At 55.0% G+C, this 23,366-nt stretch overlaps 1 protein-coding gene across 4 annotated transcripts in view; it reads left to right on the forward strand.

Annotated features, from left to right (window-relative positions):
* Positions 1-245: 245 nt before the first annotated feature.
* LOC127467794 (GPN-loop GTPase 1-like) overlaps positions 246-23,366 on the forward strand; it is a 76,950-nt gene continuing 53,829 nt past the window's right edge. Inside the window, exons 1-7 of one of the 4 annotated variants that reach the window (XR_007903301.1) lie at positions 246-956; positions 1,469-1,507; positions 2,052-2,125; positions 2,230-2,331; positions 4,088-5,223; positions 5,678-5,749; positions 7,036-7,289. The gene's annotated coding sequence lies outside the window, so the exon portion shown is untranslated. Of the gene's footprint in view, positions 957-1,468; positions 1,508-2,051; positions 2,126-2,229; positions 2,332-4,087; positions 5,224-5,677; positions 5,750-6,204; positions 6,572-7,035; positions 7,290-23,366 lie in introns of those variants that run through there. The other 3 variants (XR_007903300.1, XR_007903298.1, XR_007903299.1) reach the window with 3 other exon arrangements.

Here is a 23,366-nt window from a genome sequence, read left to right on the forward strand (position 1 = left end):
ACAAAAAAAAAAATGCCATAAGTAAAAAATCGCATAGCAACACTGCCCCCTGGTGACAGAGAAAAGGAATTGCACATAAATTTGAGATGAAATACTGCCACCTGCTGACGGAAAACAGGAACTGCATTGAAAAAATTTTGAACAGCGCATGCGCAGTCGTTGGCAAAACGCCGGCGATCACGTGGTAAGTAAGGGCAGGCAGGAGAGGAACCGGCGACGCATGCGCAGTGGCTCTCGTGCCGGTGCAGCGCTCCCTGCTCGAGTTAAGGGCCGGTTCCGGCGGCAGGGCGGGACTCGCGGTCTCCCGTCTGTCCCGGGGTGTGCGGGGGGGGAATAACGTGAAGATTTCTTGGGGTGAAAGCGCAGAAATTAGCGAGGAGGGACGCTAATTTGGGTAAACTCGGTCACCAGAAGTAGTGAGCGACCGGAAGTCCTCCAAGGCCCCGGCCCGGAAGTCCGCCAAGCCCATAGTAAAGATGGCGCCGCCAGGACCGGAACGACCACACTAAAGATGGCGGCCCCTGCCCGGAAGTTCGCCAAGCCCACAGTAAAGATGGCGCCGCCAGGACCGGAACGACCACACTAAAGATGGCGGCGAGAGGCTTCCGCCGCGACCCGGACCCCCACCCCGCGCCCGCAGCGCCGTCTCGCCGCGCTGCTTCCCGCTGCGGGGACAGGGCGGGGCGCTCGGCGGCGCCGGGCGCGGGCGGCAGGTTCGTGGGCGGCGGCAGGCACCGGCGCCGGCAGCCCCCGTCTCGGGGCCGCGGCGCGCGAGGACCGCATGGCGCGCACGTCGCGCCGCCCTCTCGCCCCGCTCCGCTCCCGCTCCCGCCCCTGCCCCCGCTTCTGCCCCGCTCGCTCCCGCCGTGCCCTGGAGATGCTATCGGGGCTGCGCCGCCGCCTTCCCCCCCCGGAAGCGACCCACGGCGGCAGATTCGACGGAGATCGACCCCGGGGTAAGCTGGGCGCGTCCAAAGGCGCCGCGGGTCTCGCCAAGGAGGGGAGGGGGGGGGGGGAGGCGCGCGGCTGCAGTACCGCTCCCGGCCGTGTCCGCCAGGCGGCGACTGTGAGGCAGGGCCCGGCGCTCGGCGGCGCTCTTGCAAGCGACGCCCCTGGCAAAGCGGCGCTGCTTGGGCACTGCCGGCCTTCCCCCGGAGTGCCCGGGCTGGCCCAGCACCTGGCCGAACCTCTTAGGGAAGAGGCAAGGAACAACTGCGCTTCTTCTGCCCTTTCTTTAGCCCGGGACTGGAACACAGACAAAATCAAGGGGCTCTTGGACCTGTGCAGGCTCCGAGCAGTTTTCAGCCTTCCTTAGCAGGGCATTCTCACCCTCCGAAAAGCTGAAAGGCTTTAACAGCTGGAGACGCGCCTGCAGCTGTGCAGTTTAATGTAGTTTCTTTTAGGAAATGAAGGGGAAGTTTTCCTGTTGGGAGCCTAAATACCGAGTCTACTCTGCTTTTTCAATCAGGTGACGAAGCTTAGGGAAGAAAAGACCAAAGGCCTCCAGGTGAGTACATTCTACCGAGTTCTGCTTTTCTGGCATCGGTTTGGGAAAATCACGTGAAATTCTAAAAAGCTTCTCTCCGTGTTTTCTAGTTGTTTTTTCAGCCTTGCTCTAAGTTTCATGTAGAAAAGGGCATAGAATTATTAGAACAGACAAACTAGACTTCCTCGGGAGAGATGGAAGAAAAGTCTGCTGATTCCAGTTCTGCTTTTCTTGTCTTCCCTTCGACTGTCGTTTTCTCTCCCCTGCTGTTCAAATAGGCTGCAGTTAATTGCTCTGCTGAAGAGTTTGCTGTCCTAAGTGTCTGTCAAATTGATGCCTTCAACTCAAGACAGCACCTGCTCCTTAGTTACAAAAAGTTCCTCACAGGAAATGTTCAGGCGTGCCCATAAATCTCCTCGCTGTTTGTTTGGGAGAACAGGCTTTTCTCGTCTGTAACAGAACAGTCGTGTCATCTGCTCTGGAATGCTGGTGGCAATCTAGTCAGAAGAGGACCCCGTGCTTCACTAATTTTCCCTTTTTGTTGTTGGGGGTGACTTCTTCCCAGGCATGTTATTCTTGACCCCCCGGGGCAAACGGAGGTGTCAGCGTCAGGAGCCATCCTAACTGAGGCCCTGGGAGGTCAGTGCTTTTTGTGGGACTGGACGGTGAAGCTGTCTGTGGGAATGACCTGGCTATGGCTCAGTGTAGTCCTAATTAAGGTGTCTTTTACTCCGTGTTCCCAGGCTGCCTCTTTCCCTTCGGTCGCCGTGGGTGTGCCGGACGCCTCTGGCAGGACTAACCCTGTGGCTTTTATGTCCAGCGTGCTGTGCTGTGTGTGCCTGCAGGTAAGAAAAGCTGGGAGTGCAGTCCCTCTGCTTTGGTTGCTGTGTCTCTTTGGGAGTGATTTTGGAGGGGAATCCCAGAGCGATTTGGTTTGAAGGGGACCTTCAAAGGCCAGCCTGTCTTCCGTGGGCAGGGACACCTTCCACTGTCCCCGGTTGCTGCGAGTCCCGTCCAGCCTGGCCTGGAACACTTGCAGGGATGGGGCAGGCTCAGCTTCCCTGTGCAGTGTGCTCTGATATCTCTCCACTGGCATCGTGAAAAATGTTGTCAGCGTGTTTTGTTGGACGACGGTAAGCAGGACCTGGGTGAAAAGGACATTCTCTGAGGTGCTGGGAGAAGGAGGACTCGTGCGGGCACCTGCAGAGACAGCGGGAACGGGAGCGTGCTGCGGAGGAGGGAAATTCCAGGGGGTGGGTGCCGAGAAATTTGTCCTTCCCTCGCCCTGTGCTCTGCACTTAGCAGTGGGTCAAGTGCAGAAGTTTCCTGGGGACCCTGGGAAATGATGCCGGGACTGCCAAGAAAAGTGGGGCCAAAGGAGCAGGACCTGGGTCTGCCAGCGTGGGAGAAACAAGGGACGGGTCATCCTCTGCCTCCAGGAGGGAGGGCAGCAGGAAAGGCCACGGACTAAAGCACTGAAGTGCCGTTCCCCAGGGAGCCCCTGCCCAGACCTGAACTTGCTTCTGCACTTGCTGTCCCTTTCCCAGCGGAGCCGAAGCGTCGGGTGCGGCTGCCGGGGGGATGGAGCTGCCAAGGACAAGCTGGGAGGGTGTTTGCGAGGGAAGGGGGGAGAAGGAGCTCTTGATGTGCTTTGTTTACTTCTTCATCCCACAGAATTGCCACGAGAGGAAATACTTCAGAGGGGCTTCCCTCCAGATAAGGCCTGAAGATGCCAGGAGGTTTCAGCCGGGAGGAAAGGAGCTGTGGAAGAAAAGCAGCCTAAAAACAGCCAGTGGGGATCATCAGGTTTTCCAGCCAAGAAGAACAAGGAGAGAGATGAGGGAATCGGGTTCCAATTCCTAATGCTTTGGTGGGTGCAGGAATGATTTCTGTGTGTTTTCCAGTCCCTTTGGATTCCTGAGATGATTTTAAAATGATGGCTTTAGCAATCAACTAAATCGCAGATGTTGTTCTTGAGAGGAAATGATGCCAAAGAAATGCAGAGTTTTGGGTCAGTTTTGGGGATGACTTGGGTCAGTTTTTGGGGTCAGTTTTGGGTCAGCTTTTGGGGTGATTTGGGTCGGTTTTGGGTCAATTTTGGGGAGCACTGGGTGTTACTGAGGGTTGTTGGGGAGCACTGGGAGAGAAAATGGAAAATAAAGAGAATAAAAAATAAACGAAATAAAAAAGGATATATAAAAAACAAAAGAAATCTCAAAAACAAATAAATGAACAAAAAAACCCTTTATATTTGCTTGTACAAGAAGAAGATTGTTCTTCCACTCAACCAGGTTTTGAGAGGACAAATTAATTGTTTCTCTGACAACACTATCCATTGGAGGCTGTTAATGATCCCATAGTCTGTGCTAAAGGTTTTAGCTGATTGTGTTTGTCATCAGCTTTTACTAAAGGAAAAGCAAGCCTTCTCGGCTGCGTGGATATTACAGGAACGAAATGATTCCATTCATGTAGATAATGATAAGAGCCAAAACAAAAATATTGTAAGTGTCCTGTGTGGAACAACATACAGAATTTCAAAAGGGATTGTAGTGGTCCCATATACAGAACTAACATACTTCCTGTTCCTTATTTGCTGATCAGGTCATATTTATCTGCCTGTCAGGACTGTTGGAGCACTGGATGGAGAGCAGGTCATATGAAGAGGATTACGGAGTAAAAGGCAGCTTGTACTGAAGTGCAGGGAAAGTATAAATATTTATATATATTGGCACAGCGCCTGGCCTTAATGCTTAAAATCCTTTGGAGAGCTGTCTGCATATTTACTGTATTAATGATCAATGCAAGGCTGTGTTGGGAAAGGTCTTCCATTTGGAAGTCAGTAGTTGAGACTGTCTTGCCTATGAAAAAGAGGGAGAATTTTCGTTAGAGGATGTAGGATTCTGGCTGGTAATAGTCTTAATTCAAGGTATTTTTAGAGAATTGATTTAATACAAGCAGAACAAATGGCCAGAAGTGTAATGAGAGACAAGTTGAAATTAGAAAGTAGATGTGCATTTTGAATGTATTGTCATAGCAACTGATTAAATTCTCCCTCTCTTGCTGTTCTGGGGACCTTTTAAATGTGCTTTGGCTAAATAAAAAGTATTAGACTATTTCAGAGCCAAAAGGTCAGTTCTTGTTGTCTCTTTTGCACTTTAATTCTAGTACACTGATACTTGCTAACCACTTAAAACCCTAGATGCAGAATGAGAACTTGGGTTATTAACAATAAACAAGTAAACAGCAGAAAGACTTGACCTTTCTTTTGAATTACCCTACAGTGATAAAAAATACCAAACAAACCTCCTTCCCCAAAGAAACACCCCCCAAAATACCCCAACAACTCACCAAACAGAAAATCACCGACAACCAAAAAGCAGAAGTAACAAACATGAACAGCAAGTGGAGGAAGAGTTTGAAAGCGGGCTGGACAGAAGCAGAAGTGTTACTGCCCACTCTTAGGCCACTGTGCTGATTAAATGGCTGTTGTTAGGTTTAGATTAATAGTTTGTTGTTGTTGGGTTTTTCGGTGGTGTTGATTTTTTTGTTGTCGTTGTGGGGGATTGTTTGTTTGTTTGTTTTTATTTTGGTTTTTTTTCTGTATTAAGAATCTGGCTCAGTTACTCTCTAGTTCTGGTGTGTTTTCTTTTCCAGGTGGTTGGTGTTTCTGCAGTGTTTGGCACAGGACTGGGGGAGTTTTTTACCCAGCTTTCTAAAGCTGTAGATGAATAGGAGAGGTAAGGGGATAACTTCTGGTCTGCGACCCAGTGACCACTTCCTGAAGGTCCTGATTCATGAGTCTGTTCCTTTGATTTGAAGGAGTGCACAGTTGCCATAGCCAAGGTAGCTTAGGGTGTCCAGTATCAGCATAAAAAGCAGCAGTAAAAAGGAACTATTCAGAGATGAATTTTTGTGCTGTTCCGTGAAAAAGTAAAAGCTATCTGTGCCAGCAAGTCTGTGAAGTAATTTTTTTCTTGTAATTCCATACCAAGTTTTGAATTGTTGCTGTTTTAATGAAGTATGTTCATTGATTTTGCATCCATTGGTTTCAGAATCCAAATCTGGGGAAAAAAGTACTGTTAGTCTTTCTGAAATGTCTCTCAAACATGAAAGCCTAGAGAAAACTTTTTTTTTGAGTAAAACGAAGCCTCCAGGATGATCCTTCTGCAATACAAATCATGTGTTTTTCAGACTGAATGCACTCCCTTTGTTCACCTTTTCAGAGAGTATCGGCCAGAATACGAGCGCCTGAGAAAAACACTGGTAAGTGTTTTTAGCTGTTTTACACCTGAACAGTGTGTCTTGGGTCACTTTTATGCACACAATTGCCTTTATGTTGAGAGGGTCTAACATTTCATTTACTAGTCGTACTCACTGTGGGAAAACTCCTGTCCTGAAGGAGTCCACCATTTGCCTTTTTTTTCCTAGATGTGGTGGAGCATATCTTTACAAAAATAAAGATTTTGCAAAACAGATGTTGCTCACTGGTTTAGTGCTAATATTTGAGCTAATTGTGTGAAAATGATTGGGAAATAAGATTGTGTCTTCCATTCAGATGGATAGAGAGTTCTTAAAAATAAATTTCCAAAGGGATTTGTTGAGACTATCCCTGTATCTTCCTGCACCAGTGAAGAGCACTAGTTTGCCTTAGTAAGAAAGACTGAATTGCAGTGCCAAAATCAGTAGCTCTGCTCACCTTGAGTTCTGGCTGTCCAAAGGACAGTTCTCTGCAGGCACAGCTACACAGAGTTTGGCTTCCCGGTGCTGCTTAAAATCCCACCTAGATGTCCTAGAAAATGTCCTAGAATCCCACCTGACTGGAGGTTGCTTTCCATGCTTAGTCAGAAGTTCTGTGTAACCTGAGTTGAAATGTAAGACCTGCATAGTGACTTCTGCTCTCTGACTGGGGGACAGGCTGCTGGGTTTGGGTGAGGTTTCTCTTCTCCTGATGTTTTAAATGTTCTCAGAATCCACATGGAAATCTTTGTCTACGGGAGAAAGCTCAAAATAAGCAAAAGAGAGAGCAGCTGGAACACTTGTGGAAGGACATGGGCAGCGTGTGTGTGCAGGGCAGCACACTGGCAGGTACCTCCCCAGGAGGATAAAGGTTACTGCAGAAGTTTTCTGAAGAGTTTGCCTTCTGAAGTAGTACAGTGCTTCTTTATCCTCACAGCAGACGTGTGAAAGCAGCTCCATGTTAGAGGAGTGGGGCTTTAGTTCCTGTGGGATTGGTCACACTCAGCTCTTCTGTGTCAGTCACAGGTTTGGAAGAAACCCCACTGTGTAGCTAAAGCAGGGGACCTACTAGAAATAATGCAATACTTTAGAAAAGGCGAAACAGTCAGATCAGAATGTGAGAAAGCTCTGCTGTTGGCTGCACTGTTCCTTAGATGAGGCGAGTAGGTGCTGATGGAGTCTGTCCTGTGTCTGGGATCCACAAGCAGCTTTCTGTCCCCTTAGAGCAGGTGTTCATTGCTGGGTTTCTGTGCAGACAGAAACCTTACCTTTAGCAAGCTGGTTTGTGTACAGCCGTTTCTGTTCCCTTCAAGGACCTGATGCTTCTGCAATGGGTCCCTCTGAGCTAATACTAACACGAGGAACTCTCGATGAAGAGCAAGAAGAGAGGGAGAGTGACACTGATGGCATTGACCATGAAGGTAAGGGAATGAGGTCTAAAAGCTGCCTCTCAAGAAATCCCCTCTGTATTTCATGACCTGGATGGACTGTAAGGAGAGCCTAGAAAACAAGCAAACATTCAGTCACCTGACGTGTCAGAATGTGTAGCAGAAGCTCAGCTGCAATGGTCAGTAATCAGATATCACTCTGTAACCTTTGTGAAAGTTCAATTGTAAATTTTCTATTCAAGTAATTAATAGGTGTATAACACACATAAACCAGAGAACTCGTTAGGCTTGGGGCATGCAGTGACCTCTGAACCTGATTGATGCACAGACGTGTCCATCATCTTTTTGGCCTTACAGTTTCTGCCCCTGGCTCTCTTCCCTTTTCCTGTGACTGTGGTCTTGGAGCAATCTTCTAAGTTGTTACAGTGTGATTTTTCTCTTCTATAGCTCACAGACTTAATCTTCATTCTTCCCCTGTTCCACTGATGGGTAGGATCACTTATTTCCTTTGCCCTGTAATGTAGTTGAAGATGGAATAGACTTTCTATGTTGCTTTGGCTATCCTGATTCTAGCTTTTTTTCAGAAGCACAAGTAGAACAAGTACTGAAATAGCGCTGAACTTCAGCAGCAGCAGGGACTGCGCAGGAGAAGGAGGGTGGGCAGCGGGCCTGGGGCGGGGAGGGGGATGGGGGGGGGGGCGGGCACTTAAAAGATTTCGGCCAGGGAGCTGATCTCAGCCAGCACCCAGTCGGGGCAGTTTAAGTCCCCGTAGAAGCAGAACTGCTGCGGGGGGAGAGGCGGTCAGAGGCGCACTGCCGCTCTGCGTCCTCCCCGCTCCCCGCCGCCGACTCCCGGCCCACCACGTCGCCGCTGCTCCCCGGTCCCCCATGCCGCACAGTCCGCCTTCGCGACCCGGAACCGCCCCGTGTGCCGGTGGGGGGCTCCCCGAGGGGCTCTGCAGGGGCCTTGGGGCCGGGCCCCCGGGGGTGCAGCCCGACCAAGGGGCGGGGCAGGGGACGGGGTCCCGGGGGCGGGACCCGGGGCGGCCACGGACCCGCGGGAAGGGCCCCTCCGACACGGCCCTCGTCCCTCCGCCCGACCACCCGAGCACCTCCCGCCACCCGGGGCCGCGGCCCCGCGGGCTCCAAGCCCCGCCAATCCGGGCCCGAGGCAGCGTCTGGCCCGCCAATCCCGGCCCGCCTTTCTCGGCGGCGTCCAATCACAGCCCGCCTTTTCAATCCGGCCGCGGTCCCGCAAGCTCTGCCCGCTCAGCCGCGGCGCGGCCCCTCCGCGCGGCACCGTCTCCCCGTTCCCCACAGGCGCTGCTGGGACCACGGAAGGGCGGTGGGAGCTCCGCGGTCACGTCCCGTCCGGGAGCTCTCCCAGGAGAAGGGGAGGGAGGCGGGGAGCGGGCGGGAGGGGCTCCGGGAGCGGGGCCTGCGGGGCCAGCGGCGTTCTCGGGAACGGGCGGGCGGGGATTGGCGGGGCTGGCACGGGGGGGCGGGGCTATGCGGGCCGCGGTCTATAAATAGCGGGGGAGGGGGCGCGGGGGGGGCAGTTCGGCGGCGGAGGTGGAAGCGGCGGCGGAGGTGGAAGCGGCGGCGCAGGTGGAAGCGGCGCTGGAGCGGCGGGAGCCGGGGCGAGATCGGCGGTGAGCTGGGGCGGGACTCCCGCGGCTGCCGCTCCAGGCACGTGGCCTGTCTTGGGCAGAGGGGCCGCTCTCTCCGGGAGGTTGTGGCTCCCGACGTGCAGGTCCGATCCCGGCCCGCCACTCCCAGCCCGCTTTTCTCCGCTCCGTCCAATCGTAGCCCGCCCTTTCAATGAGGCCGCGGTCCCGTAAGCTGTGCCCGCTCAGCCGCGTCGCGGCGCCGCCCCCCTTCCTCACGTTCCCCTCAGGCGCTGTAGATGCCGGCGCCTTTGCTTCCGGAGCCGCGCCTGCGCTGCCGCAGCCCCCGACAGGCCCTGTTGGGACCAGGGAGGGCGGGTGGCACAGCTCCGCGCTCACGTCCCGTCTGGGAGTTCTTCCGGGAGGCGGGGAGGGGGCGGGAGCGACGGCGGCCCTTTCAATGGGGCCGCGGTCGAACAAGCTCTGCCCGCTCAGCCGCGGCGCGGAGCCCCCCCCTCTCCACCTCGCCCCCCGCGTTCCCCTCAGGCGCCGCTCTCGGCGCCTTTGCTTCGGGATCCGGCGGAGCCGCGCCTGCGCTGCCGCGGCACCCGCAGGCGCTGTTGGAAGGGCGGGCGGGAGGTCCGCGGTCCCGTCCCGTCCCGTAGTTCTCCTGGGAGAAGGGGAGGGAGGCGGGCAGCGGGCGGGAGCGGAGCAGCCCCTGGGAGCGGGGCCTGAGGGGACAGCGGCGTTCTTGGGGACGGGCAGGGCGGGAACGGGCAGGCGGGGATTGGCGGGGCCGGACGCTGCCGGACGCTGGGATTGGCTGGGCTGGCACGAGGGGGGCGGGGCTGTGCGGGCCGCGGCTATAAAGGGCGTGGGCGGGGGGCGCTGGGGGCAGTTCGGCGGCGGGGCTGGGGCGGCGCCGGAGCGGCGGGAGCGGCCCGGGAGCGGCGCGGCCGCTGGGCCGAGGAGCGGCGGTGAGCCAGGGTGGGACCCTCGCGGCTGCCGCTCCAGGGAGCGGTGGGGAGCCATGGGGCAGCACCCCCTCGGCTGCCGATCCAGGGGGAGCCGGGGTCGGTCCCCCACAGCTGCCGAGGCAGGGCGTTGGGCAGGCGGTGTCCCGGGCAGCTGTGCCGGCCAGCTTTGGTCAGTGCTCAGTGGGGGAGCGACCCGTGCTCAGGGGTGCTCCCCCGAACCAGAAGGACTAGGATGCAGCCTCTCAGTGCGGCTGGTATTGAAAGTATTATTACAAAGAAAAGTAATAAAAGATGTTTCATTCTATTATAATTTTATTTTACTTTTATTTTCATCTTTGACTACTTGATTGTTTATTCTATTGTTTTGTTGCTCTTCCCGTTGGGATGGGTGGGACAGCTCCTAGAGATATTTAAGTGAACGACAAAGACTGATTTGTGACCTTGTCAACAGCCCCGGGCTGCAGAGACACCCAGGAGAAGATTTAGGCAGAGGCAGCAGAAAGCTGAGGCAGAGGCAGCAGAAAGCTGAGGCAGAACCTGGAGCTGAGGCAGCAGAACTGGTGGAGACATAAAGACGGTAGGACTGTGGGCAGAACAAGAGTGGGGCTGGCTTAGGGAGCATGGACCTGGCATAAATACTGCAGGGATGGAGCTGGGATAAAAATAGTCAGGCCTGGCCTGGAATGTGGGCTTGAGAGCTGGGGTGGAAAACTCAGACCTTTAACAAAAGAAAGATGCTAGGATTGGAATGTGCGGCAGCTTTACCAGGAGGTGACAGCAGGGCTGGCAGAGAAATAAAGGTTGTGGGTCTGGGTATGGGATAGGGAGAGTGGTGCTCGGAAAGGGACTGTGGAGTACGGAGAGGGACTGAGGCACTGCAGCAGATATCACTGTAGGATTGAGACAGGGACTGGCACCGTCGCTGAAACATCTGTGTGTCTGTGGAATAGGGATTGATGGGTAGAAACGTGCACTAAGGGGAAAGAGCTGAAATCAGTCTAGGGCAGGGATCTGGACTTTAGAGTTGGGATCGGGTTTCTGGGGCTGGAGGAGCACCTGGGGAACTGGGATTGGGAATGTGAAGTTGGAGCTGGAAAATCCCAGAGCTGGAGCCAAGCTGAAGATCCTGCAGCGAGAACCTGGAGCAGCTTCCCGTGGCGGCGCTGGCAAGATGCAGAGCTACTGCTGAGAGAGCAGAGCTGGCAGTGCAATAAAGCTTGTGGGTCTCGAGCTGAAATCACTGAGGGGCTGGGGTAGGGCTGGGTTCTGGGCTTGGGACTGTAACACTTGGGGCAGTAATTATATCAAGTAGTGTGAGATAGGGCCTGTGGCACTGTCGCTGAAATCTCTGTGTGTTTGGAATTGGGATTATAATTGGGAATGTGGAGTGAGAGGCTGGGGCTGAAATCAGTATAGGGCTGGGACTGAGAGTTTGCAGTTGGGCTAGGAGTTATGGGGTAGGAGGAGTAGCTGGGGGACTGGGATTGGAATGTGAGGGTGGAGCTGGAAAGTGGCAGAGCTGGAGCCAAGCTGAAGATCCTGCAGCGAGAACCTGGAGCAGCTTCCCGTGGCGGCGCTGGCAAGATGCAGAGCTACTGCTGAGAGAGCAGAGCTGGCAGTGCAATAAAGCTTGTGGGTCTCGAGCTGAAATCACTGAGGGGCTGGGGTAGGGCTGGGTTCTGGGCTCGGGACTGTAACACCTGGGCAGGAATCAGTGTGGGGCAGAGATAGGGCCTGTGGCACCGTCGCTGAAATCCCTGTGTGTCTGTGGAATTGGGATTATAATTGGGAATGTGGAGTGAGAGGCTGGGGCTGAAATCAGTATAGGGCTGGGACTGAGAGTTTGCAGTTGGGCTAGGAGTTCTGGGGTAAGAGGAGTAGCTGGGGGAGTGGGATTGGGAGTGTGAGGGTGGAGCTGGAAAATCCCAGAGCTGGAGCCAAGCTGAAGATCCTGCAGCGAGAACCTGGAGCAGCTTCCCGTGGCGGCGCTGGCAAGATGCAGAGCTACTGCTGAGAGAGCAGAGCTGGCAGTGCAATAAAGCTTGTGGGTCTCGAGCTGAAATCACTGAGGGACTGGGATAGGGATGGGTTCTGGGCTTGGGACTGTAACACTTGGGGCAGGAATGACAGCAATCCTGTGAGATAGGGCCTGTGGCACTGTCGCTGAAATCCCTGTGTGTCTGTGGAATTGGGATTCTAATTGGGAATGTGGAGTGAGAGGCTGGGGCTGAAATCCATATAGGGCTGGGATTGCGTCTCTGGAGCTGGGAGGGTGTCTGGAGCTCAGATGAGGACTGTGGCAGCGTCACTGAAATCCCTGTGTGTCTGTGGAATTGGGATTATAATTGGGAATGTGGAGTGAGAGGCTGGGGCTGAAATCAGTATAGGGCTGGGATTGAGAGTTTGCAGTTGGGCTAGGAGTTCTGGGGTAAGAGGAGTAGCTGGGGGAGTGGGATTGGGAGTGTGAGGGTGGAGCTGGAAAATCCCAGAGCTGGAGCCAAGCTGAAGATCCTGCAGCGAGAACCTGGAGCAGCTTCCCGTGGCGGCGCTGGCAAGATGCAGAGCTACTGCTGAGAGAGCAGAGCTGGCAGTGCAATAAAGCTTGTGGGTCTCGAGCTGAAATCACTGAGGGGCTGGGGTAGGGCTGGGTTCTGGGCTCGGGACTGTAACACCTGGGCAGGAATCAGTATGGGGCAGAGATAGGGCCTGTGGCACCGTCGCTGAAATCCCTGTGTGTCTGTGGAATTGGGATTATAATTGGGAATGTGGAGTGAGAGGCTGGGGCTGAAATCAGTATAGGGCTGGGATTGAGAGTTTGCAGTTGGGCTAGGAGTTCTGGGGTAAGAGGAGTAGCTGGGGGAGTGGGATTGGGAGTGTGAGGGTGGAGCTGGAAAATCCCAGAGCTGGAGCCAAGCTGAAGATCCTGCAGCGAGAACCTGGAGCAGCTTCCCGTGGCGGCGCTGGCAAGATGCAGAGCTACTGCTGAGAGAGCAGAGCTGGCAGTGCAATAAAGCTTGTGGGTCTCGAGCTGAAATCACTGAGGGGCTGGGATAGGGACAGGGTTTGGGCTTGGGACTGTAACACTTGGGGCAGGAATGACAGCAATCCCTGTGAGATAGGGCCTGTGGCACTGTCGCTGAAATCTGTGTGTGTTTGGACTCGGGATTCTAATTGGGAATGTGGAGTGAGAGGCTGGGGCTGAAATCCATATAGGGCTGGGATTGCGTCTCTGGAGCTGGGAGGGTGTCTGGAGCTCAGATGAGGACTGTGGCAGCGTCACTGAAATCCCTGTGTGTCTGTGGAATAAGGATTGATGAGCAGGAACGTGGGCTGGGTGGGTAGGGCTGAAATGAGTCTAGAGCTGGGGTTTTGACTTTGGAGTTGGGCTAGGAGTTCTGGGGTAGGAGGAGTACCTGGTGGACGGGAATTGGGAGGGTGAGGAATTGGGAAGTGGGAGACTGGGATTGGAATGTGAGGGTGGAGCTGGAAAATCCCAGAGCTGGAGCCAAGCTGAAGATCCTGCAGCGAGAACCTGGAGCAGCTTCCCGTGGCGGCGCTGGCAAGATGCAGAGCTACTGCTGAGAGAGCAGAGCTGGCAGTGCAATAAAGCTTGTGGGTCTCGAGCTGAAATCACTGAGGGGCTGGGGTAGGGCTGGGTTCTGGGCTCGGGACTGTAACACCTGGGCAGGAATCAGTGTGGGGCAGAGATAGGGCCTGTGGCACCAACGCTGAAATCCCTGTGTGTCTGTGGAATTGGGATTATAATTGGGAATGTGGAGTGAGAGGCTGGGGCTGAAATCAGTATAGGGCTGGGACTGAGAGTTTGCAGTTGGGCTAGGAGTTCTGGGGTAAGAGGAGTAGCTGGGGGAGTGGGATTGGGAGTGTGAGGGTGGAGCTGGAAAATCCCAGAGCTGGAGCCAAGCTGAAGATCCTGCAGCGAGAACCTGGAGCAGCTTCCCGTGGCGGCGCTGGCAAGATGCAGAGCTACTGCTGAGAGAGCAGAGCTGGCAGTGCAATAAAGCTTGTGGGTCTCGAGCTGAAATCACTGAGGGGCTGGGATAGGGCTGGGTTCTGGGCTTGGGACTGTAACACTTGGGGCAGGAATGACAGCAATCCCTGTGAGATAGGGCCTGTGGCACTGTCGCTGAAATCTGTGTGTGTTTGGACTCGGGATTCTAATTGGGAATGTGGAGTGAGAGGCTGGGGCTGAAATCCATATAGGGCTGGGATTGCGTCTCTGGAGCTGGGAGGGTGTCTGGAGCTCAGATGAGGACTGTGGCAGCGTCACTGAAATCCCTGTGTGTCTGTGGAATAAGGATTGATGAGCAGGAACGTGGGCTGGGTGGGTAGGGCTGAAATGAGTCTAGAGCTGGGGTTTTGACTTTGGAGTTGGGCTAGGAGTTCTGGGGTAGGAGGAGTACCTGGTGGACTGGAATTGGGAGGGTGAGGAATTGGGAAGTGGGAGACTGGGATTGGAATGTGAGGGTGGAGCTGGAAAGTGGCAGAGCTGGAGCCAAGCTGAAGATCCTGCAGCGAGAACCTGGAGCAGCTTCCCGTGGCGGCGCTGGCAAGATGCAGAGCTACTGCTGAGAGAGCAGAGCTGGCAGTGCAATAAAGCTTGTGGGTCTCGAGCTGAAATCACTGAGGGGCTGGGGTAGGGCTGGGTTCTGGGCTTGGGACTGTAACACTTGGGGCAGGAATGACAGCAATCCCTGTGAGATAGGGCCTGTGGCACTGTCGCTGAAATCTGTGTGTGTTTGGACTCGGGATTCTAATTGGGAATGTGGAGTGAGAGGCTGGGGCTGAAATCCATATAGGGCTGGGATTGCGTCTCTGGAGCTGGGAGGGTGTCTAGAGCTCAGATGAGGACTGTGGCAGCGTCACTGAAATCCCTGTGTGTCTGTGGAATTGGGATTATAATTGGGAATGTGGAGTGAGAGGCTGGGGCTGAAATCAGTATAGGGCTGGGATTGAGAGTTTGCAGTTGGGCTAGGAGTTCTGGGGTAAGAGGAGTAGCTGGGGGAGTGGGATTGGGAGTGTGAGGGTGGAGCTGGAAAATCCCAGAGCTGGAGCCAAGCTGAAGATCCTGCAGCGAGAACCTGGAGCAGCTTCCCGTGGCGGCGCTGGCAAGATGCAGAGCTACTGCTGAGAGAGCAGAGCTGGCAGTGCAATAAAGCTTGTGGGTCTCGAGCTGAAATCACTGAGGGGCTGGGATAGGGACAGGGTTTGGGCTTGGGACTGTAACACTTGGGGCAGGAATGACAGCAATCCCTGTGAGATAGGGCCTGTGGCACTGTCGCTGAAATCTGTGTGTGTTTGGACTCGGGATTCTAATTGGGAATGTGGAGTGAGAGGCTGGGGCTGAAATCCATATAGGGCTGGGATTGCGTCTCTGGAGCTGGGAGGGTGTCTGGAGCTCAGATGAGGACTGTGGCAGCGTCACTGAAATCCCTGTGTGTCTGTGGAATAAGGATTGATGAGCAGGAACGTGGGCTGGGTGGGTAGGGCTGAAATGAGTCTAGAGCTGGGGTTTTGACTTTGGAGTTGGGCTAGGAGTTCTGGGGTAGGAGGAGTACCTGGTGGACGGGAATTGGGAGGGTGAGGAATTGGGAAGTGGGAGACTGGGATTGGAATGTGAGGGTGGAGCTGGAAAGTGGCAGAGCTGGAGCCAAGCTGAAGATCCTGCAGCGAGAACCTGGAGCAGCTTCCCGTGGCGGCGCTGGCAAGATGCAGAGCTACTGCTGAGAGAGCAGAGCTGGCAGTGCAATAAAGCTTGTGGGTCTCGAGCTGAAATCACTGAGGGGCTGGGGTAGGGCTGGGTTCTGGGCTCGGGACTGTAACACCTGGGCAGGAATCAGTATGGGGCAGAGATAGGGCCTGTGGCACCGTCGCTGAAATCCCTGTGTGTCTGTGGAATTGGGATTATAATTGGGAATGTGGAGTGAGAGGCTGGGGCTGAAATCAGTATAGGGCTGGGATTGAGAGTTTGCAGTTGGGCTAGGAGTTCTGGGGTAAGAGGAGTAGCTGGGGGAGTGGGATTGGGAGTGTGAGGGTGGAGCTGGAAAATCCCAGAGCTGGAGCCAAGCTGAAGATCCTGCAGCGAGAACCTGGAGCAGCTTCCCGTGGCGGCGCTGGCAAGATGCAGAGCTACTGCTGAGAGAGCAGAGCTGGCAGTGCAATAAAGCTTGTGGGTCTCGAGCTGAAATCACTGAGGGGCTGGGATAGGGACAGGGTTTGGGCTTGGGACTGTAACACTTGGGGCAGGAATGACAGCAATCCCTGTGAGATAGGGCCTGTGGCACTGTCGCTGAAATCTGTGTGTGTTTGGACTCGGGATTCTAATTGGGAATGTGGAGTGAGAGGCTGGGGCTGAAATCCATATAGGGCTGGGATTGCGTCTCTGGAGCTGGGAGGGTGTCTGGAGCTGAGATGAGGACTGTGGCAGCGTCACTGAAATCCCTGTGTGTCTGTGGAATAAGGATTGATGAGCAGGAACGTGGGCTGGGTGGGTAGGGCTGAAATGAGTCTAGAGCTGGGGTTTTGACTTTGGAGTTGGGCTAGGAGTTCTGGGGTAGGAGGAGTACCTGGTGGACGGGAATTGGGAGGGTGAGGAATTGGGAAGTGGGAGACTGGGATTGGAATGTGAGGGTGGAGCTGGAAAGTGGCAGAGCTGGAGCCAAGCTGAAGATCCTGCAGCGAGAACCTGGAGCAGCTTCCCGTGGCGGCGCTGGCAAGATGCAGAGCTACTGCTGAGAGAGCAGAGCTGGCAGTGCAATAAAGCTTGTGGGTCTCGAGCTGAAATCACTGAGGGGCTGGGGTAGGGCTGGGTTCTGGGCTCGGGACTGTAACACCTGGGCAGGAATCAGTGTGGGGCAGAGATAGGGCCTGTGGCACCGTCGCTGAAATCCCTGTGTGTCTGTGGAATTGGGATTATAATTGGGAATGTGGAGTGAGAGGCTGGGGCTGAAATCAGTATAGGGCTGGGACTGAGAGTTTGCAGTTGGGCTAGGAGTTCTGGGGTAAGAGGAGTAGCTGGGGGAGTGGGATTGGGAGTGTGAGGGTGGAGCTGGAAAATCCCAGAGCTGGAGCCAAGCTGAAGATCCTGCAGCGAGAACCTGGAGCAGCTTCCCGTGGCGGCGCTGGCAAGATGCAGAGCTACTGCTGAGAGAGCAGAGCTGGCAGTGCAATAAAGCTTGTGGGTCTCGAGCTGAAATCACTGAGGGGCTGGGATAGGGCTGGGTTCTGGGCTTGGGACTGTAACACTTGGGGCAGGAATGACAGCAATCCCTGTGAGATAGGGCCTGTGGCACTGTCGCTGAAATCCCTGTGTGTCTGTGGAATTGGGATTCTAATTGGGAATGTGGAGTGAGAGGCTGGGGCTGAAATCCATATAGGGCTGGGATTGCGTCTCTGGAGCTGGGAGGGTGTCTGGAGCTCAGATGAGGACTGTGGCAGCGTCACTGAAATCCCTGTGTGTCTGTGGAATTGGGATTATAATTGGGAATGTGGAGTGAGAGGCTGGGGCTGAAATCAGTATAGGGCTGGGATTGAGAGTTTGCAGTTGGGCTAGGAGTTCTGGGGTAAGAGGAGTAGCTGGGGGAGTGGGATTGGGAGTGTGAGGGTGGAGCTGGAAAATCCCAGAGCTGGAGCCAAGCTGAAGATCCTGCAGCGAGAACCTGGAGCAGCTTCCCGTGGCGGCGCTGGCAAGATGCAGAGCTACTGCTGAGAGAGCAGAGCTGGCAGTGCAATAAAGCTTGTGGGTCTCGAGCTGAAATCACTGAGGGGCTGGGATAGGGCTGGGTTCTGGGCTTGGGACTGTAACACTTGGGGCAGGAATGACAGCAATCCCTGTGAGATAGGGCCTGTGGCACTGTCGCTGAAATCTGTGTGTGTTTGGACTCGGGATTCTAATTGGGAATGTGGAGTGAGAGGCTGGGGCTGAAATCCATATAGGGCTGGGATTGCGTCTCTGGAGCTGGGAGGGTGTCTGGAGCTCAGATGAGGACTGTGGCAGCGTCACTGAAATCCCTGTGTGTCTGTGGAATTGGGATTATAATTGGGAATGTGGAGTGAGAGGCTGGGGCTGAAATCAGTATAGGGCTGGGATTGAGAGTTTGCAGTTGGGCTAGGAGTTCTGGGGTAAGAGGAGTAGCTGGGGGAGTGGGATTGGGAGTGTGAGGGTGGAGCTGGAAAATCCCAGAGCTGGAGCCAAGCTGAAGATCCTGCAGCGAGAACCTGGAGCAGCTTCCCGTGGCGGCGCTGGCAAGATGCAGAGCTACTGCTGAGAGAGCAGAGCTGGCAGTGCAATAAAGCTTGTGGGTCTCGAGCTGAAATCACTGAGGGGCTGGGGTAGGGCTGGGTTCTGGGCTCGGGACTGTAACACCTGGGCAGGAATCAGTATGGGGCAGAGATAGGGCCTGTGGCACCGTCGCTGAAATCCCTGTGTGTCTGTGGAATTGGGATTATAATTGGGAATGTGGAGTGAGAGGCTGGGGCTGAAATCAGTATAGGGCTGGGATTGAGAGTTTGCAGTTGGGCTAGGAGTTCTGGGGTAAGAGGAGTAGCTGGGGGAGTGGGATTGGGAGTGTGAGGGTGGAGCTGGAAAATCCCAGAGCTGGAGCCAAGCTGAAGATCCTGCAGCGAGAACCTGGAGCAGCTTCCCGTGGCGGCGCTGGCAAGATGCAGAGCTACTGCTGAGAGAGCAGAGCTGGCAGTGCAATAAAGCTTGTGGGTCTCGAGCTGAAATCACTGAGGGGCTGGGATAGGGACAGGGTTTGGGCTTGGGACTGTAACACTTGGGGCAGGAATGACAGCAATCCCTGTGAGATAGGGCCTGTGGCACTGTCGCTGAAATCTGTGTGTGTTTGGACTCGGGATTCTAATTGGGAATGTGGAGTGAGAGGCTGGGGCTGAAATCCATATAGGGCTGGGATTGCGTCTCTGGAGCTGGGAGGGTGTCTGGAGCTGAGATGAGGACTGTGGCAGCGTCACTGAAATCCCTGTGTGTCTGTGGAATAAGGATTGATGAGCAGGAACGTGGGCTGGGTGGGTAGGGCTGAAATGAGTCTAGAGCTGGGGTTTTGACTTTGGAGTTGGGCTAGGAGTTCTGGGGTAGGAGGAGTACCTGGTGGACGGGAATTGGGAGGGTGAGGAATTGGGAAGTGGGAGACTGGGATTGGAATGTGAGGGTGGAGCTGGAAAGTGGCAGAGCTGGAGCCAAGCTGAAGATCCTGCAGCGAGAACCTGGAGCAGCTTCCCGTGGCGGCGCTGGCAAGATGCAGAGCTACTGCTGAGAGAGCAGAGCTGGCAGTGCAATAAAGCTTGTGGGTCTCGAGCTGAAATCACTGAGGGGCTGGGGTAGGGCTGGGTTCTGGGCTCGGGACTGTAACACCTGGGCAGGAATCAGTGTGGGGCAGAGATAGGGCCTGTGGCACCGTCGCTGAAATCCCTGTGTGTCTGTGGAATTGGGATTATAATTGGGAATGTGGAGTGAGAGGCTGGGGCTGAAATCAGTATAGGGCTGGGACTGAGAGTTTGCAGTTGGGCTAGGAGTTCTGGGGTAAGAGGAGTAGCTGGGGGAGTGGGATTGGGAGTGTGAGGGTGGAGCTGGAAAATCCCAGAGCTGGAGCCAAGCTGAAGATCCTGCAGCGAGAACCTGGAGCAGCTTCCCGTGGCGGCGCTGGCAAGATGCAGAGCTACTGCTGAGAGAGCAGAGCTGGCAGTGCAATAAAGCTTGTGGGTCTCGAGCTGAAATCACTGAGGGGCTGGGATAGGGCTGGGTTCTGGGCTTGGGACTGTAACACTTGGGGCAGGAATGACAGCAATCCCTGTGAGATAGGGCCTGTGGCACTGTCGCTGAAATCCCTGTGTGTCTGTGGAATTGGGATTCTAATTGGGAATGTGGAGTGAGAGGCTGGGGCTGAAATCCATATAGGGCTGGGATTGCGTCTCTGGAGCTGGGAGCGTGTCTGGAGCTCAGATGAGGACTGTGGCAGCGTCACTGAAATCCCTGTGTGTCTGTGGAATTGGGATTATAATTGGGAATGTGGAGTGAGAGGCTGGGGCTGAAATCAGTATAGGGCTGGGATTGAGAGTTTGCAGTTGGGCTAGGAGTTCTGGGGTAAGAGGAGTAGCTGGGGGAGTGGGATTGGGAGTGTGAGGGTGGAGCTGGAAAATCCCAGAGCTGGAGCCAAGCTGAAGATCCTGCAGCGAGAACCTGGAGCAGCTTCCCGTGGCGGCGCTGGCAAGATGCAGAGCTACTGCTGAGAGAGCAGAGCTGGCAGTGCAATAAAGCTTGTGGGTCTCGAGCTGAAATCACTGAGGGGCTGGGGTAGGGCTGGGTTCTGGGCTCGGGACTGTAACACTTGGGGCAGGAATGACAGCAATCCCTGTGAGATAGGGCCTGTGGCACTGTCGCTGAAATCTGTGTGTGTTTGGACTCGGGATTCTAATTGGGAATGTGGAGTGAGAGGCTGGGGCTGAAATCCATATAGGGCTGGGATTGCGTCTCTGGAGCTGGGAGGGTGTCTGGAGCTCAGATGAGGACTGTGGCAGCGTCACTGAAATCCCTGTGTGTCTGTGGAATTGGGATTATAATTGGGAATGTGGAGTGAGAGGCTGGGGCTGAAATCAGTATAGGGCTGGGATTGAGAGTTTGCAGTTGGGCTAGGAGTTCTGGGGTAAGAGGAGTAGCTGGGGGAGTGGGATTGGGAGTGTGAGGGTGGAGCTGGAAAATCCCAGAGCTGGAGCCAAGCTGAAGATCCTGCAGCGAGAACCTGGAGCAGCTTCCCGTGGCGGCGCTGGCAAGATGCAGAGCTACTGCTGAGAGAGCAGAGCTGGCAGTGCAATAAAGCTTGTGGGTCTCGAGCTGAAATCACTGAGGGGCTGGGATAGGGCTGGGTTCTGGGCTTGGGACTGTAACACTTGGGGCAGGAATGACAGCAATCCCTGTGAGATAGGGCCTGTGGCACTGTCGCTGAAATCTGTGTGTGTTTGGACTCGGGATTCTAATTGGGAATGTGGAGTGAGAGGCTGGGGCTGAAATCCATATAGGGCTGGGATTGCGTCTCTGGAGCTGGGAGGGTGTCTGGAGCTGAGATGAGGACTGTGGCAGCGTCACTGAAATCCCTGTGTGTCTGTGGAATTGGGATTATAATTGGGAATGTGGAGTGAGAGGCTGGGGCTGAAATCAGTATAGGGCTGGGATTGAGAGTTTGCAGTTGGGCTAGGAGTTCTGGGGTAAGAGGAGTAGCTGGGGGAGTGGGATTGGGAGTGTGAGGGTGGAGCTGGAAAATCCCAGAGCTGGAGCCAAGCTGAAGATCCTGCAGCGAGAACCTGGAGCAGCTTCCCGTGGCGGCGCTGGCAAGATGCAGAGCTACTGCTGAGAGAGCAGAGCTGGCAGTGCAATAAAGCTTGTGGGTCTCGAGCTGAAATCACTGAGGGGCTGGGGTAGGGCTGGGTTCTGGGCTCGGGACTGTAACACCTGGGCAGGAATCAGTGTGGGGCAGAGATAGGGCCTGTGGCACCGTCGCTGAAATCCCTGTGTGTCTGTGGAATTGGGATTATAATTGGGAATGTGGAGTGAGAGGCTGGGGCTGAAATCAGTATAGGGCTGGGACTGAGAGTTTGCAGTTGGGCTAGGAGTTCTGGGGTAAGAGGAGTAGCTGGGGGAGTGGGATTGGGAGTGTGAGGGTGGAGCTGGAAAATCCCAGAGCTGGAGCCAAGCTGAAGATCCTGCAGCGAGAACCTGGAGCAGCTTCCCGTGGCGGCGCTGGCAAGATGCAGAGCTACTGCTGAGAGAGCAGAGCTGGCAGTGCAATAAAGCTTGTGGGTCTCGAGCTGAAATCACTGAGGGGCTGGGATAGGGCTGGGTTCTGGGCTTGGGACTGTAACACTTGGGGCAGGAATGACAGCAATCCCTGTGAGATAGGGCCTGTGGCACTGTCGCTGAAATCCCTGTGTGTCTGTGGAATTGGGATTCTAATTGGGAATGTGGAGTGAGAGGCTGGGGCTGAAATCCATATAGGGCTGGGATTGCGTCTCTGGAGCTGGGAGGGTGTCTGGAGCTCAGATGAGGACTGTGGCAGCGTCACTGAAATCCCTGTGTGTCTGTGGAATTGGGATTATAATTGGGAATGTGGAGTGAGAGGCTGGGGCTGAAATCAGTATAGGGCTGGGATTGAGAGTTTGCAGTTGGGCTAGGAGTTCTGGGGTAAGAGGAGTAGCTGGGGGAGTGGGATTGGGAGTGTGAGGGTGGAGCTGGAAAATCCCAGAGCTGGAGCCAAGCTGAAGATCCTGCAGCGAGAACCTGGAGCAGCTTCCCGTGGCGGCGCTGGCAAGATGCAGAGCTACTGCTGAGAGAGCAGAGCTGGCAGTGCAATAAAGCTTGTGGGTCTCGAGCTGAAATCACTGAGGGGCTGGGATAGGGCTGGGTTCTGGGCTTGGGACTGTAACACTTGGGGCAGGAATGACAGCAATCCCTGTGAGATAGGGCCTGTGGCACTGTCGCTGAAATCTGTGTGTGTTTGGACTCGGGATTCTAATTGGGAATGTGGAGTGAGAGGCTGGGGCTGAAATCCATATAGGGCTGGGATTGCGTCTCTGGAGCTGGGAGGGTGTCTGGAGCTCAGATGAGGACTGTGGCAGCGTCACTGAAATCCCTGTGTGTCTGTGGAATTGGGATTATAATTGGGAATGTGGAGTGAGAGGCTGGGGCTGAAATCAGTATAGGGCTGGGATTGAGAGTTTGCAGTTGGGCTAGGAGTTCTGGGGTAAGAGGAGTAGCTGGGGGAGTGGGATTGGGAGTGTGAGGGTGGAGCTGGAAAATCCCAGAGCTGGAGCCAAGCTGAAGATCCTGCAGCGAGAACCTGGAGCAGCTTCCCGTGGCGGCGCTGGCAAGATGCAGAGCTACTGCTGAGAGAGCAGAGCTGGCAGTGCAATAAAGCTTGTGGGTCTCGAGCTGAAATCACTGAGGGGCTGGGGTAGGGCTGGGTTCTGGGCTCGGGACTGTAACACCTGGGCAGGAATCAGTATGGGGCAGAGATAGGGCCTGTGGCACCGTCGCTGAAATCCCTGTGTGTCTGTGGAATTGGGATTATAATTGGGAATGTGGAGTGAGAGGCTGGGGCTGAAATCAGTATAGGGCTGGGATTGAGAGTTTGCAGTTGGGCTAGGAGTTCTGGGGTAAGAGGAGTAGCTGGGGGAGTGGGATTGGGAGTGTGAGGGTGGAGCTGGAAAATCCCAGAGCTGGAGCCAAGCTGAAGATCCTGCAGCGAGAACCTGGAGCAGCTTCCCGTGGCGGCGCTGGCAAGATGCAGAGCTACTGCTGAGAGAGCAGAGCTGGCAGTGCAATAAAGCTTGTGGGTCTCGAGCTGAAATCACTGAGGGGCTGGGATAGGGACAGGGTTTGGGCTTGGGACTGTAACACTTGGGGCAGGAATGACAGCAATCCCTGTGAGATAGGGCCTGTGGCACTGTCGCTGAAATCTGTGTGTGTTTGGACTCGGGATTCTAATTGGGAATGTGGAGTGAGAGGCTGGGGCTGAAATCCATATAGGGCTGGGATTGCGTCTCTGGAGCTGGGAGGGTGTCTGGAGCTGAGATGAGGACTGTGGCAGCGTCACTGAAATCCCTGTGTGTCTGTGGAATAAGGATTGATGAGCAGGAACGTGGG

Source organism: Manacus candei, unplaced genomic scaffold (assembly GCF_025592945.1).
Source record: "Manacus candei isolate 608988 ecotype Guabito, Panama unplaced genomic scaffold, ASM2559294v1 h1tg000014l, whole genome shotgun sequence".
NCBI classification, from domain to species: Eukaryota; Metazoa; Chordata; class Aves; order Passeriformes; family Pipridae; genus Manacus; species Manacus candei.